Source organism: Panicum virgatum, chromosome 7K (assembly GCF_016808335.1).
Source record: "Panicum virgatum strain AP13 chromosome 7K, P.virgatum_v5, whole genome shotgun sequence".
In the NCBI taxonomy this organism is placed as follows: domain Eukaryota; kingdom Viridiplantae; phylum Streptophyta; class Magnoliopsida; order Poales; family Poaceae; genus Panicum; species Panicum virgatum.
Genome location: NC_053142.1, coordinates 26,215,574 through 26,231,135, shown reverse-complemented (window position 1 = coordinate 26,231,135; position 15,562 = coordinate 26,215,574). Strand labels below are relative to the sequence as shown.

Here is a 15,562-nt window from a genome sequence, read left to right as displayed (position 1 = left end):
GGTATAACCTGACAGGCTGTCAGATAAATCCCGATTAAACTACTATACTCCAGGATCACAATTGCACTAGTAGACTCGTACGAAGACGAGCACAGGTGATACAAGCATACAAAAAACTTTTATTGGCTCTCAAATTAGATAGAAATTTTTTTTGTGTGAATGTGTTATTAGATAGAAAATCTAAGGATAACATCTATCTCTCTCTCAAATTCCTAGGATTTAAAACTTAATTAAATATAAGGACTCTAATGATAGCATGATTTATTTAGAGTTATTTGGGTTTTATTGGCTCTACCTTGTTTCAAACCCAATTTGAATATTTTCTCTTGTTTGAAATTGGGTGGGAATTAATTTGAATTTGGCCATTCAAATTAATTCCAAAAGCTAACCCCTAACCTGGGCTCAAACCCACCTAACATCTAACCCTCTCGGCCCAAACATCCCTAACCTTTCTAACCCAGCCCACCTAAACCTACCCAGCCCAACCTTCTAACCCCGGCCTACCCCTCAGCCCATTCTCGCACGCCAGCCCAATCCACCTCGCCACTCGGCCTGCCCTGCTCTGGCCCAACCCGCACGAGCTCGGCCCGTAGCCACGCTGACGGTGGGTAAGTACCACTAGCAGGGATTCATGGGAACCCCCGTTTAGAGATTCCGCCAGGGGTGATACACGCAGCGAGAGCTTCCTCGAGGGAAGAGTGAGACGGTGGTTTTTAGACAGGTTCAGACCGCCCTGGGGCGTAACACCCTACGTCCTGTGTTCTTGCGATTGGTTAGCTTATCGGTGTTCTGGGATCCGATCCCTTTACATGTCCTGGGATCTTTCTATTTATATACTACAAGAATCTCACGAGCATCCTTTCAATCGTGTGAACGCTCCCTTCGGATCGTGGGTGCCATCCTCCAGCTTATCCTGTCCCTTGTTAGTCGAGTGAACAGCTTGTCGGGCCCACCACGACTTGCCTGGGGCGTGCCCAGAGGCACCCCGGGATGTGTCCTGTGGCACCTCAGAGGGCTCTGGGGTGTGCCTCGAGGCGTCCTGGGGTGATCCAAGGTGGTCTTGGGCGCCCTTGTGGGTCCCCATGCCCCAGGGTGACCCCGGGTCCACCACGGGAAGGCGGCTCGGGCCACCCTGGAGTTACCTTGATGCGACGCGCAGTAAATGGTGATGGGCCACAGCTACCGCCCATTTATAGTTCGATGGGACGCGGCTCAGGGATAAGCCTCCCCCGCTGGCTTTCTCCATCGTCTTGAGCACACGGCTCCCTTTCTCCCCGTGCCGGTGCCACCCATCAAACCCGCACCGTCGGCGGGGTGTTCTTCAGGCGGTGCGATCAGGGCTTCCTTCCCACGGCCCGGTGGGACAAGTGGGAGAACTGGGAGCGGCGCTGGTTGTACCTGGAGATGGATAACAGCTCTGCGTCCCTCTGCCTTCCCACAGGCCTGCCGGCGGGCAACTCCCGGTGGACCGAGATGCCGGCGCTGGGGGCGGCATGGGCGCCGGTGATGAAGCGATTCGACTCGCTCTGGTAGGTCGGCCTCATGGCAACCATGGTGGCCACCGACTTCTTCTGCCGCTGGTTGGCTCTATTGCAGGCCCGTCCTTATCCGGCGTGGTTCTACACCGGTGATGACGACGCCGGCCGTCTGGCGCGCGGCGCCGAGTTCAACCCCGACGCCACAACGGTGGCGCAGTGGCTGTATTTGGCGATGGAGGAGAAGGACCCTGTGGTGGCCTTCCTCCCGGAGGCGGTTACTCCCTTGTATGCGGACCGGGAGGTGGAGGCCATGCTCCACCGTCACCCGGTGGTGGACGCGCGGGGCATAGCCCAACTGCCGCCGCCCCCTCCTCCTAGCGGCGGTGGTGGCGGCCAGGTGCTCGGAGGCAGCGTCCTTCCCGAAGCGGAGAGGGACGCGCCCGAGTCGAGCCGGGGGGGATCAAGCATCCACGTTCAGTTTCCCTCATCATGGTGGACTCTCCGTCGGCATCGCCCTCGCCCCCGCCGCTTGTGGGAAGGGCGATCCCGGGGTGCTCTTCCTCCGCCACCACCGTTTCGGCGGCCTCGGGGCAAGCGCTCGCTCCGAAGCGACCGACGATCGTCTCTCCACAGTGGCGGCAGAGATCTTTGCCAGGCACCAGGTACGTCCCTGGGTTCATGGTTCCTCTTTGTTCACTTTCTTTTCGTAGGGCGACATCTGAATTGTCTCCCGTGGTTGGGCAGGAGCGCTTCCGGCGGCACCCCGGCCAGCACGACGTCTAGAGGCACCCCGGGATGTGTCCTATGGCACCTCGGAGGGCTCCGAGGTGTGCCCCGAGGCGTCCCGGGGTGATCCGGGGTGGACTTGGGCGCCCTTGTGGGCCCCAATGCCCCGGGGTGACCCCGGGTACACCCCGAGAAGACAGCTCGGGCCACCCCGGAGTTACCTTGATGTGACGCGCCCATTTACAGTTCGATGGCACGTGGCTCAGGGATAAGCCTCCCCCGCTGGCTTTCTCCATCGTCTTGAGCACATGGCTCCTCCGTAATCATGATGTTTTTATGGGGAAGCCGCACTCCTCCTCGGTCTTCGCACCGAGCTCGGCAGTGCGGCGCCGTAATCTCCAGGGATTCCCGCCTAGTAAAACGATCTTTTACCGGGCGGGTATCTTCGTGGGGAAGGAAAAGAACCTCCCTGGGCAGCTTGTGGCCGGCCGATCCCCGGCCCGTTCTCATGGGCGTCCGCTCCCGTGGGTGGATGCCTCGAGCTCGTGCCCCTAGGCCCGCTCCGGCTGACATCGCGGGCTGGTGGGCCATCCTCCGCCTAAACGTGATTTTGTCTGGGGTTATGGGTACTCCCGTTCCCATTACGCTGACACATGCCGAGTGCCAGCCCAGCACTGCCACGCCCCTTCACCCTCGCCCACACACGCTGCCACCCCGGGCCTGCATGTCAGCCCTATCCCTTGTTCTTCTTCTCCCCCATGCCTTCTCCCACGCTGCTGACGCCGCTGTCACGCACCGCGCACGTTCCACACCGGCCACGCCTATCCCGTCTGCCCCGCTGACGCCTCTGCCCACCGCCAGCCCTCCTTGTCGGCCACGGCACCCCGCGCGCGCGCTCACGCCCGTGCCGTGCCTCGTATCCCAGCCGCGGAGGCCCCGCTCCGCGCCCATCCCATCTGTGCCGTCCTCGGAGTCTGAGCCCATGCCAAACCCCAGCCGCACGGCTACAAACCCTCGGCACCCACAGCCCCAAACCCTAGAGCCCTAGGGTCTTCCCCCTTCCACTGCCGCCACAAATTGAGAGAAGGAGGCCGAAGCAGAGGAGGAGAAGAATAAGGCGAAGGAGGAGAAGGAGGACGCCGCCGCCGGACTTCACCGAGCCTGCGCTAGTACGACTCCACCGCCGAAGTAGCTCTGCACGGCACGGCCACGACGATCCCCTGCCTCGCCTCACCACCGCGTCAAGCCTATAGTCTTCAAGCCCGACGGGTGAGCACCGCCATACCATGCTGTCGCCCCTTTGTCTTGCTGCCGGCCGAACACCGATGAACCCACCATAGCAGCCCTAGACCCCATTCCCTTGTTTGTTTATAGGAGCCCGCCACGCCGCCTTGCCAACCGCAACCCACCGTCGCCCAGTCCGGCCGCCGTCGTAACCCTGGCTTCCCAGGCGTTCACGCGCGTGCGCCTCAAACTTCGACCTGCCGTGCCCGGGCCCTGCCCACGCACGCCGTCCAAGCCATTGCTCACCGCCGTCAGACCCTTGGTGTGCCGCCGTCCTGGTGGTCGCAGCCCTTGGCTTGGACCAGGCCAAGTCTTGCCCTTCCTTCGCCAAGCATAAACCACTCCGCTGCACTACAACCTCGGCCATGACGAGCACCCGTGCACGGACGCGAGCCCTGCACCGCGCGAGGCCCGGCCTCCGCTGTAGCCTCAACGCCTTCAGCCTCATTGCGCCGCCACGTACACCCGAGCCCCGCCCATTCTCTCCATCGATCGCCACCGGTATGCCGCAAACACGCCACGGCCATGGTGGCCGCGCGCAGACCCAGCCTTGCCACGGCGTCGCGGCGAGTCACGCACCGGCACCACTGCGGCAATTTCGCTGAGCAGCACATGTGCGTTCACCCACACACACCAGGGGCACACACACACACGTCCACTTGCACGCAGACCTGCATCGGATCAGGGAGCAGCCGCAGAAGATCCAGCAGTCACCGACACGTGGGGCCGCCCTATCAGCGAGAAGAGGAAGAACTGCCACGCGGGACCGAGATGTCATTGAGAGAAGAGAAGGAAGAAAATGAAGAAAAGAAGAAAGGGAAGAGAAGGAGAAATGGGCCATCTCCGCCGTGCCGGCCCAATCCACCAAGCCAAGAAGACAAGACGCTATTGGGCCGCCAAAGCGTACCCAATCCCCGTTTCAGCCCGTTAACACCCTTAAACCTCTTTCTTTTTTCTTTTTTCTTGGAAACCTGGCACGTGGGCCCCGCTTGTCAGTGAGTTTGTGCTGCTAACATGTGGGCCCAGCTAACCCTGGCCGTGGACCAAGTCAACGCTGATGTCATGATGACGTCAGCAGTGACTGACCCCGTGCTGACATCATACTGATGTCAGCATGACACATGGCGCTCCCAGAGGCTGCCACGTGGCTGACTGTGAGTTTTTACTTTTCCAAAAATGATTTATCAATTTCAAAAAATGATTTAAACTTCAAAAATTTATAATAAATTAACCGGAGCTCCGAAAATTATGAAACTGGTTTCATAATTCTTCTAAAATCATGGTCTACACATTAGAGTAGATTTTGTTGTGAGTTGGATCTTATTTGAGTAGTTTTGTGCATTTTTCACTTTAGTCTATATCTTTATATGTAATTACGATTAGGTCCTGCTGCGGAAGAGACGAACGACGACCAGGATTACCAGGAGACTCAGAAGTACTACGAGGAGCCCTCATGTTCACACCCATCTATGACTTGATTCCCTATTAGGCATTGCTTGCTAGAATTGCTATCGCTTTACTGATCATGATGAGATAAACCTGCATAGCCTATTTAATTACCGTATTCCTTGTTCTCCCATGATTACCTTGATTGATTAAATGCTTTGGCTACTATAAGTGTGATTAGGTATGGGAATTCGTGATATGATAGTCTTGGCGTGAGTGAAGATTCCACTATATGAGGAGTCGGTGATTAGAGCTTTTTAGCGGGGGCAAGCGATGGGCCGGGGATGTGAATTGGGCGCATCCTAAGGAGCACCTGTGGCGGGTGTGGGACAAGGAGGGGCATACCTATTATGGGTGCCCAAAGAGAGGCGATACCTGTTATGGGTGCCTTTGGCGAACCACTGTGGAGGACTGCTCGAGACGAAGATGCTTGCCCCGGCTCGTAAGGACATATGCAGTAACTATGATTTATGGGACTTTGTAAACGTGCATTACACTTATTTACTATGCGGGTGGATCGGTCTAAGCTAGCTATGCGCATCACCAGACCTATTAGTAGGATGGGCATCATTGTGCGGGGGAGGTTCAGTGCTGGGGGGTACTGGCCTTGTATAACTCCGAATGGCAAGGGGGGCCCTCACAACTCAAGGACGACCTCTTGCGGGAGGATGCATCCCAACCTTGGGGGACAAGATATGGCGTCGTAGCGGTTAGTCTCGTTCTCAGTAGATGGGTGCCTCAGTGTCAGTCGGAGTTGTCGTCCGGCTGGCGTTGGGGTGAGTGGGTGCAAGTGTACAACCCCTGCAGGGTAAAAACTATACGTATGGCCGCGTACTCGATCATGTACATTCCTACTATTCTGTTACTTCATCTAGTTTAGTGTGCCTTGATATTTTTACCTCCCTCTAGTACCACTTTTCCTGCTTGGATAGCAGCTGAGGTGCAGGGAGCGGGAGTTCCTGCACCGGCGTGGAATGGGTTTTAGTATATGGAAGTTGACCGGTGCCGAAATGGCCTGCGTCGAGGTGTTATGGATGACATATATATTGCTTACTGCTTGCGTAGGGATGGTGACGTGAGCCCATCCCGTCCTTGTGGATAGTTTGGCAAGATGCAGGATCCGATCAGGAGTTCAATGTCAACAACGATGGATGGTACGACTGAAGCTTAGAAGCCCGCGCTATGCTTAAGTTCTGCCTGTGGGGTTGAAGATCAAGATAAAGGATGGCCCGAAGACTAGCTACCGCTATCGATTTCTGTTTGTTCCAGTTTAGCCTAACAGGCTTGTAATAAAAGATTCATATTACAAATTCTCAGGATATTGTAATAATTAAACCCATGTTCGAATCTTTTAAGTGAGTATGACCTGATTTACTACCTAAAATGAGTTCTGTATGTGATAGCTACTGATCCAGGGACTATCACGACGATACAGGGATTCGGGTTTTCCTCTCGGAAACCCGGGTCATTTCAGATGAGGAACACGAAATCAATACTATGGGAGCTAGAGTATTGGGAGTTGTTGGATGTGCGTCATTCGATTGACAACATGCACATCAAGAAGAATGTGTGTGAGAGCTTTTGTAACGGTCTTGAGTCTGTACCCATTACGAAATCTCTCTGTTGGCCCACAAAAATAGCCATTTTAGGTTACTGGTTAATGCTGTTGGTAACGGGCGTAGCTATATAAATGTGCGTTACAAATATGTGCAATGGGTAACGGGCTTGTGCTTGTTACCTTTGACCTGTCAATAGTAACCCGATAAAGGTAATGGGCGCGTTGACAGTTACCAAAAGGCCATCCGTGCCCGTTACAAATCTATGGTTCTCACGTAGTGCCTCGCTCTATGTATATAGTATTTTTTTTCAACTTGTGGATGTGAAGCCAGAAGCTTTTCTCGCTGCATTGTTGGTGTTTCTTAACGTCATCACTAGGATTGTAGTCCATAGCAACGCCGCTAGGAAATGCCGGTGGTAAATCTGAACGATTACAGAAAGATCCGCAAGCACACGGATATACCGTTGTAGCATTTTCACCTGTGAGTATTCAGGGTGTCGTATTATCCTTAGGGAACGGAGGTGTAATGGTCTTCTAGCTAGTTTACCTAGGAGAACAAGAGGTAAGATAGGTGAGGTAGCATGGTTTATCTAAGGAAAAGGATCAAGGCAGGCTACGCTCTGCTGCTATTCGTTTACTTCAGGCACCAGTCTGACCCTGGTCTGCCAGGGACCTCCGGCTATTACTCTATTAACCAAGCCCGAACGTGGGGGAATACACTAACCATGCAGACTGTCTCCGTAGCGGACGGACAGGGCTGTCACCACCTGCCATCTACCGCTCAACATGTGTAGCTCGGAGAAAACAAAGGTAATCTAGGGCCTAGACACCACGTCTAATCCTTCGATTACTACTCTAGCGGCGATCAGGGTTATCCCGTCTTTATCAAGGGCCCTCTACTAGAGTATCCGTCACAAGAACGGACGATGATCCTGCAAACGAATAACAACAGATAATAACTTAATCGAGAACATAACTACTTAGATAAACTCAGGTACTTACTCAAATGATTCGTACATGTCGAGGTACAAGCAGAAGAAGGATGCCGACAAGCCCGGCACTCCTCCACACTTCTCCTCACATACTCCCTATCCTAATCCTACATCTCTCCTCCCCAAAGTTTATCTTGTGTTGTGTGTGTGTGTGTGTGTGTGTGTGTGTGTGTGTGTGTTTAGGGGGGCTCTCCTCCTCCTTATGTAGCCTCTCCAAGGGTGGATCCGCGGTTAGACTCGAGAGGTGGTACTATGCACGTCCGGAATAGATGTAGGAGAGCTGTGGGAGTGTCCCAGATAAAGTTGGGTCTGATCAGGCCCAGCAGGGGGTCGGCTGGCCTAGGGGGTCGGCCAACCCCTTTCTGAGTCCGTTTGGGCTCATCTTCGGTCTACGCACTCCTTGTGGGCTCCTTGTGTAGGTTTCTGGGTGTACGCATGAAGATATGTTGGTTTAGCATGTCATTTGGGCCTTAGGATCTATGTGCGCGCTGCTATGCTTGTCGGAAGTGTCTTTTCTCTTGGGTTTGGGCTAATTTGCTTCAGGATGTAGGCCCTCTAATTCTCGTGCTCGCGTAAAACGCTATGATGTGTACTTTTCCCTTTGTTTGAGCACAGTTTTTCCCCATATGCAGACATGGCTTCATGTGAACAGCGACTCACCAAAACTTGTGGAAATGATTAGTATCAAAGTCCTAATTCTAGTTTGGTATTTGTTTTGGCATTGATCTTTGCAAGAGTTGACGGTCAATTTTAGCACTTAAGGACCGTCAACATGCATGTAAACTCTTTGTTTGTATATTGAGCCTTGGACCTATCAATATGTTATGTGTTGGATGATTATTATGTATGGCCTGCGTCAACTAAACTTGTGTACAGTAGAATAGGCGGATGGTGTCATCCAAGGATGACAAGGATTAATTCGGTTAATATAAGATGGATTGGTCGGGTAGGCGATTATTATTCCATTTAGCTCAGATTAACTTGGAGGTTTGAGCGTTAGCGATGTGTCTCAGAAACTCTTTCTCTGTGAGGGCGCGCAACTAGAATAATGTATAAATCATAATCATTTATGTAAATACCAAAGCTACATTTGTGTGCATGAATTTGCCATGGTTCTCCATAGATCTAGCAAAAGGCAATTATTACTCTCATATATATATAGCACCTCAATGTGGCAAGATATAGCATTCTGTTTTCTTCTTTTCCATTTTTTAAATAACTCTTGCTTCTTTTTAATACATAACCAGTAGGGATCAACCCCTTCCTGTTTTATAAAAAAGATATTTACGTGCAAGTGTTTCCACATTTCGCCGTATTTTGTATTTGCATGATTGCCCGGCCGGTATGCCACGCCCCCTGACAATAGCATGCATCCCTGTATAGATCTGGAGAATGATATATAATAACCTACACTTCTACCAGCAGGTAATCCATCTGAAACCAATCGCATCGATAGACAAATCCCACGCCTGCATGCTATACATACAGTGCTGATCGACATCCCTGTTTTACTTTTACATAGCACAAATGCATACTACTACAGACATTTTATTCAACGATGAAGGCTTGCTAACCAGCAGGGACCTTCCCAAATGGCCGACACACACGGATGCCAAGGTAGCTATGTATAGCTCACAGACACGGTAGTAATATAACTCCGTCCCGGCCTGCACGGGCAGGGGCAGACATGGACGACGGTTCACGGGATGCGTGGTGGAGAACCATGAAAAAAATCATGGACTTTCCCTATGAACCAACTCCAGGCACCGGAAGCGCCTCGAGGACCACTTGCTCGACTCACAGGCGGCCGCGAAATGGGCGCAGACCTTTGGCATGGAGCTCCTGGGATCCTGCACCCTGCTTGGCATGCGCACTCGGCCTTCAAGTCCTTGTATTGCCCTTCAGTACCGCCTCCTGGCAGACCTCCTAATCGAAACAAAAAAAAAGGAAGAGGGGAAAGATATATAGATATAAATAAACCCGACCGCCTCGAATATATGGAGTAAAAAGCTAGGCTGATGCAATATATAATATAGAGATAGAAATATAACACCATGGCCCATGGCCCATGGCCATGTGCCTAACCTATGGTAGTGCGGCCATGAACGGTCACTTGTGGGGTAGTGTGCTTGCCATGTAACCCGGCGGGGGCGGTGGTGCCGACGGCCAACGGGGCCTGCGGCTTGGCGGCCGCCGAGCTGGTTCCTGCAGGGAACTCCCTAGCAGCTGCGCAGCCAGGGGGCAGCTGCAGGTGAGCGGTGAGGGCGAGCAGCAGGACGGAAAGGGCGAGGCAGTAGCCAGGACTAATCATGTCGCCAGCAGATGTATTCTCTCCCCCGTTCTCGCTCTCTACCAATTCTCAATCTTGCCAAGGCTGCTGGCCGCCGGTGCCCATATTTATAGAGGGGGAGGTGGTTGCTATGGATGTGCTCATTTAGTTTACTAGCGAATACTCTCTCCGTCCTACCAAACTTTTCTCTTTTAGAGAAAAGCTGTTGCCGCTATATTTTCCCCATCCATGGATTTGCACTAGAGCGAGCACGGCCTACACATTTTTTTTTTCTGATTGAGCAATATGCAAGCTCTAATAATTTGAAATGACACCTCTTTTTCTACCATCTACTACTGCGGCTGTGTTTAGTTCCGCGAAAAGTTCCCAAAATTTTTCACTAATATATGTATGGAGTATTAAATGTAGTTAACAAATATAACTAATTGCACAGTTTGGTTGTAAATGACGAGACGAATTTTTTGAGACTAATTACTCCATAATTGAACAATAATTGACAAATAAAATCGAAACATACTACAACAACTTTTTCGCAAACTTTTCACGAACTAAACACACCCTACGTAAAAAGAACTATACTACATAAAAAACAACGAAGTTCTGTTTACCCTACCGTGGGTCTGCCTCGACGCGGTTCTGCCAACTTCACATGTCGCCCGCCCGATCAATCTGCCGTATGATCCGCACCATCCACCCCATCCTCCCGACCCGCACCCACGCGCCTCCCACCCCCGCGCCTATCGGCGGTTCCTCCCTGCCGACCCCACCGCCATCCCCGTGCTCCCCCCGCTCCGTGCACCCCCTCACGCTGGCCTCGCCTCGAAGTTCACGGCGACACCCCCAGCCGGCACCTGCACGACGATCCGCTCCGATCCGAGGCCCTCGCCGTCGGCCCGTCGCCGACCTCCCGCTACCGTGCCGAATCCCCGACTCACATGTCAGGTGGGGTGGCCGTCTCCGCCAGCGCGGCCGTCTCCGCCCACGCGCTCCAGGTGGCTCCATCAAGTCGCCTCCGCCCCAGTGCTCCAGGCGACGCCCACTGGCGTTGTTGAGGTGATGACGGATCAGTCGTCTCGATCCGGCTGCCGGCGCCGTCGAGGAGTTCCAGCCGCGCTCGTCGATCCCCCCGCCGCCTCTGCTAACCTCGTGGCTCCTCTCATGGTAGCCCCCAGCCTGCTGTGCACTCTAACCCGCCCCAGACTTGCTTCCCCTTTCAAGTACGAGCATCCCTGGAGTAAACGTCCAGCTACAATCCACTGAAGCATGACGCCAATCTTACCAACAATGGCATCCTTCAGGCCTGCAATGCTATCCGCCCATCAAGTGTTTGGTAGAATGCTTAGGAGAGATAGGATACTATTCTCCCCTAATATTTCTTGGAATATCAATAATTGTATAAAATGTATCACATACTTTCAAATTGATCTTCCATTCCTATTGTGGAAATCCAGAGATAAGACTAAAAGGTCATAAACAGGCAGGGAAAGAGGCTGATTCTAGAGAGATGTCAACGGTGTTTCTAAGTCCGAGATCTAACACAAGGTGACTGTGCAGCTAACCAAATCTCACTCGATTTGTTGTCTTACTGACATTAGTCTTAGGCACTTTGATTATTAATTTTTCCTAGAGCTTTAACAAGAAGCTTAACTATCCAATCAACAACAGATTTCTAATGTTCAGAAATAATACATTACTTATTTGATTGACTACGGTGTGGTTGCTGAAAGGAAAAAATCCCACTTTTGTTTCAGTATTATCTGCAGCTGGATAATAGTCTTGGACTATTGGTTAGTCGATAATAGTCTTGGACTATTGGTTGGTCGTGGACTTATGTCTGATTCTTGCTTCTGTGCAGTGCTGCAGACTGAGAGGATGCACACAGGCCTCCAGGAGGTGCAGCTACGGCACACCCGTGGGGTTGGAGGCCAACTCAAATGACATATGGAGTGTAGTTTAGCTGTTCAAGAAAATGTCCAAGTAGCAGTCCGTATAATTGTTGATTTGATATTATCTTATTGATTGAAAGTTTCAACTTGAATTGATATCGACTACTAATTTTTACATAGATGATTGTTCCGACAAGCTTGCAGTTCATACTAATGACAAACAATCCAATGCTTTCATTGCTTGCAGAGGATGTCAAGCACTTGCATTTGCATTCAGTAAGTCAATACCTACTTCTCTCCCCTTGCGCAGAACATAATTATAAATCCAATTATTCTATGTTTTTTTTATTTTTGGCCAAAAGCAACTTATTCAAGTCTTTTTATGTTTGACGTTTATTTAGTTCCTGTGTGTGTATTGGATAACCCATTTGTGCTCTATTGGATCCCTTCTATCGTGATGTCTGTACCTTTTTTCATCAAAATTACCTGTCATGGTGGGGAAATGATTTTTGGTAATCATTACTGATTTGCCAATGCATTAGGACCCCAATGCATACTGATAAATGATAATTTATCCCCATAATGGTTTCCTGATTCCTGGAATTCTCTACTACTAAAAATTGAAGAGGCAACATGTTGGGGAGTGATATGCACATGGATAAACAATGTGATTTTTTTGTTCACTTGTGTTAGGGGAAGAAAAACCCTTGGTGATTATTGGAGAAACAATGGACCAAAGCGTGAATGGATGCATCGTCAGCAGCAAATATAGGTTGTGGCATGTAGAAACTGGTATGAGAAGCCACGTACCAGGTCTGGAATCTTTTTCTCTACATGATTGTTTCATGTTGTTGATAGACAATTAGGGCCCTATTAGATGGCGATCCTTTGAACTTTGTTGTATTAGGTAATCTTCTACATATACATCCATGGGTCATATTGGGTGGTGATTCTATGGACTCTGTCTAGAAGGTGCTTTTACAATTCCTGTGTGTTGTGTATGCTTAACATTTGCACATGAATTCAATCATGGTTCAAATTTATGCATGATCTCATGCAATGCTAGCATAAACATCACATTTGATGAATCTAAGTGATGAAAAACTATTTCTTCTAAGACTGTAGTCCAGTTGGATTGTTATTGGTAATATAATTTGTCACCCGTAGCAATGCACGGGCATTCAACTAGTTCACTAAAAAAAAAAAGCCAAACTGCCAGTTTGTGGAAACCGCTGCTTGCTGGAAGGAAATGATGGCACACATACTAAACACTAAAGGAAGCAACAAAAATTGCACAGCAACAAAAATTGCATAGATACTATATCGATTTTCCAAACCTCAAAACGGTTACATTTCTCTTGGGGATGTATATTGTAGCGCTGATGCTACATTACTAGGTGATGTGGAAGGGCATGCGGACCCCAGAAACCATAAGTTTTTGAATGTTTGTAGCGAAACTAAAATATTATGGATTTATAGGCAAAAATGGCAAACATCACAATGAAATTTGTGACCAATTAGGCACCAATCTGGAGGATGATGCTACCCCTACAAAACACACCGGCAGCTAAGTATAATGTTATTTCAGTTCACCAAAGGGGGGTAGTGAGCCATGGCCCTAATGGCCTCTTCATAATCCAAGTTGGCCCTTATACATTTTTAGCTCAAAATTTTATAAGATTAGAGCCTGAGCCTTTTATGGCTCGGGCCTTAGATAGTTTAAGTCAAATTTTAAGGTCCTTTACCACCCCTAGAAGAAGCTGCATCTTCTCCTCACTTTGTCAGCTGTAGAGATACTAGTAGTTGTATGTGACATACTACTTAAGGCAGCAATAAAAAAAGAATTATGAAATGCTTGATAAAAGATAACCTAATGAAGTATACTATTTTGCCTATCAAGAGCCAAATTATTTCATAGTATGAGGGTAGAGAACAGTTAAAAGTGGTGTATCAGCATAGATAACATGATGAATGAACAGAATATTTTGCTCAACAATATGTTTTGATGATACTTTACTTTACGACAATAAGCATTCTTGCTAGGAGTTTTAGACATATTATAATAAACTCAAGAGTAATTTAATTGATTATTCTTGAAACAATTATTGCCTAATTCACAAACCACATAATAGCATGATAGGGTAAAATGTTTTAGATGTAAAAAAATGTTCAATAAGTTAAAGTTGTCTAATCCGATGTACGAGTTTGCCTCTACAAACAAGTATTATTGCCTAACAAAATACATGAATTTGCCTTCTGCTAAAAACCAACATGAAAATGAATGAGCATATTGGGAATGACAGGAACAGATTTGGTTTTCAGGACCTACTGCGTTGGATGATGTCGCACGACCAAGTTGCTCCTTCTATACAGCGGTGTCCGTCACGGCTCGGCGAGCCACCGTCGTTGTTCTGCTAGCACGCCGCGGCTCACCTGCAAGCCACCGCGGCCCCTTGCGCCACCGCCGTTGCGTCTCCGTGCTGCACCGCCATGGCCCATCGCACTGCATGCCGCACATCGCCGCCCCTCGCCCCGCACGCCACCGCCGCATCCCCTCCCCTAAGAAGCTGCTCTAGTGCGCCCGGCATGCTACCGACGCCAGCTTGCCAGAGTGGCACGTGGCGCAGTCAATGATGCACTCTGGCACTCCGCCTGCGCAAGGTTGCCAGAGCCACAGGATGTGCTCTCTGCTTAGCAAGCCTCCGCCTGCGCAAGCTCAAAGCTCCCCTGTAAGGATCGTGGCCCAAGAAGGGGGGTTGAATTGGGACTTTTTCAAATTTCTATCTAGTCCTTAACCTAGACTAGTATTGCCCAATCTATAAATTTGAAACCTAGTCACTAGAGCATGCTAGCACAAGGTCCTTAGATAGGTAAACACACTATCATGATCATGTTGCCTAAAAGATATCACACTATCAAGATCAAAACCTAAACAAAAGGTCACACTACCATGCAAGTTGTCCTAGTCAAACTACAAGCAATCAAAGGCAAGAGTAACAACAAAAGGATTTAATTGCTTGAAATAAAAGTAAGAGGCACGAGACAACCGGATTTTTTCCCGTGGTATCGAGGAGTTGACGCTCTCCCCTTAATCCACATTGGAGCACCCACACAAGGGTATAGCTCCCTTGCTTCACCAAGGAGCAAGTGATCACTAAGAATGCTCTTTCTCCATCTCCGGAACGGCGAGCTTCACACTGTGTACAATCTTCTTTTCTTGGGGCTCCTACAAACTCCAAGAGCTCACCAAGAACCTCCCGATCACCAAGACCGGCTAGGTGCCGTCAAACACCAAGAGTAACAAGCTCCTAAGCCTTCACTTGACCTACACTCAGTTGGCCCTAGCTCAAGCACACTTGCTACACTTGCAAAGGATGGATTCTTCAAGGTTGAAGCACAAACAAAGTACTAGATCTTCTCTTGTTTGCTCAAAACACTTTCTCTTCTTCTCAAGGGTGGCCTCAAGTATTCAGGGTGTCAAAGGCTACTGGAATGAGCCATGGGGTGCCCTTATATAGAGTGGAAAGAGTTATATAGCCGTTGGAAGTCCACTGCAGAAAAACCGTGAGCACCGGAAGAACCGATGGGTGTCAAATTTGAGGCGTCGGTTCAACCGGTCTCTCTGTGTCCAAATTGTAGCTGTTGGGGTTCTGACACAGTATCCAGGCTTGCGTCATTGCACCGGTGCATGCTCCGTAGGGGCATCGGTTCAACCGGTGCTGAAGAGGTTCACTGATCAACTCATACAAGCTCTCTGGAATATAGGACGTCTAATGCACCGGTGCTTTGATTCTGAAGTGTCGGTTCAACCGGTGCTGAAGAGAAATTGAAGTCCACCAAAACATGCTCTCTGGAACAAGGTACATCCAATGCACCGGTGCTTATCATTTGACCGTCGGTTC

General features: G+C 49.9%; 2 long non-coding RNA genes across 2 annotated transcripts; one reads left to right on the top strand and one right to left on the bottom strand.

Annotated features, from left to right (window-relative positions):
• Positions 1–8,910: 8,910 nt before the first annotated feature.
• On the bottom strand, positions 8,911–9,877 carry LOC120640656. Its single transcript, XR_005661944.1, has 2 exons — positions 9,570–9,877; positions 8,911–9,410 (listed from the first exon to the last, which is right to left on the bottom strand). It is a non-coding gene; the product is annotated as an uncharacterized LOC120640656 (long non-coding RNA).
• A 597-nt stretch (positions 9,878–10,474) lies between these two features.
• LOC120640654 lies at positions 10,475–12,707 on the top strand. Its single transcript, XR_005661943.1, has 3 exons — positions 10,475–11,316; positions 11,630–11,936; positions 12,354–12,707. It is a non-coding gene; the product is annotated as an uncharacterized LOC120640654 (long non-coding RNA).
• The last annotated feature ends 2,855 nt before the right edge of the window (positions 12,708–15,562 follow it).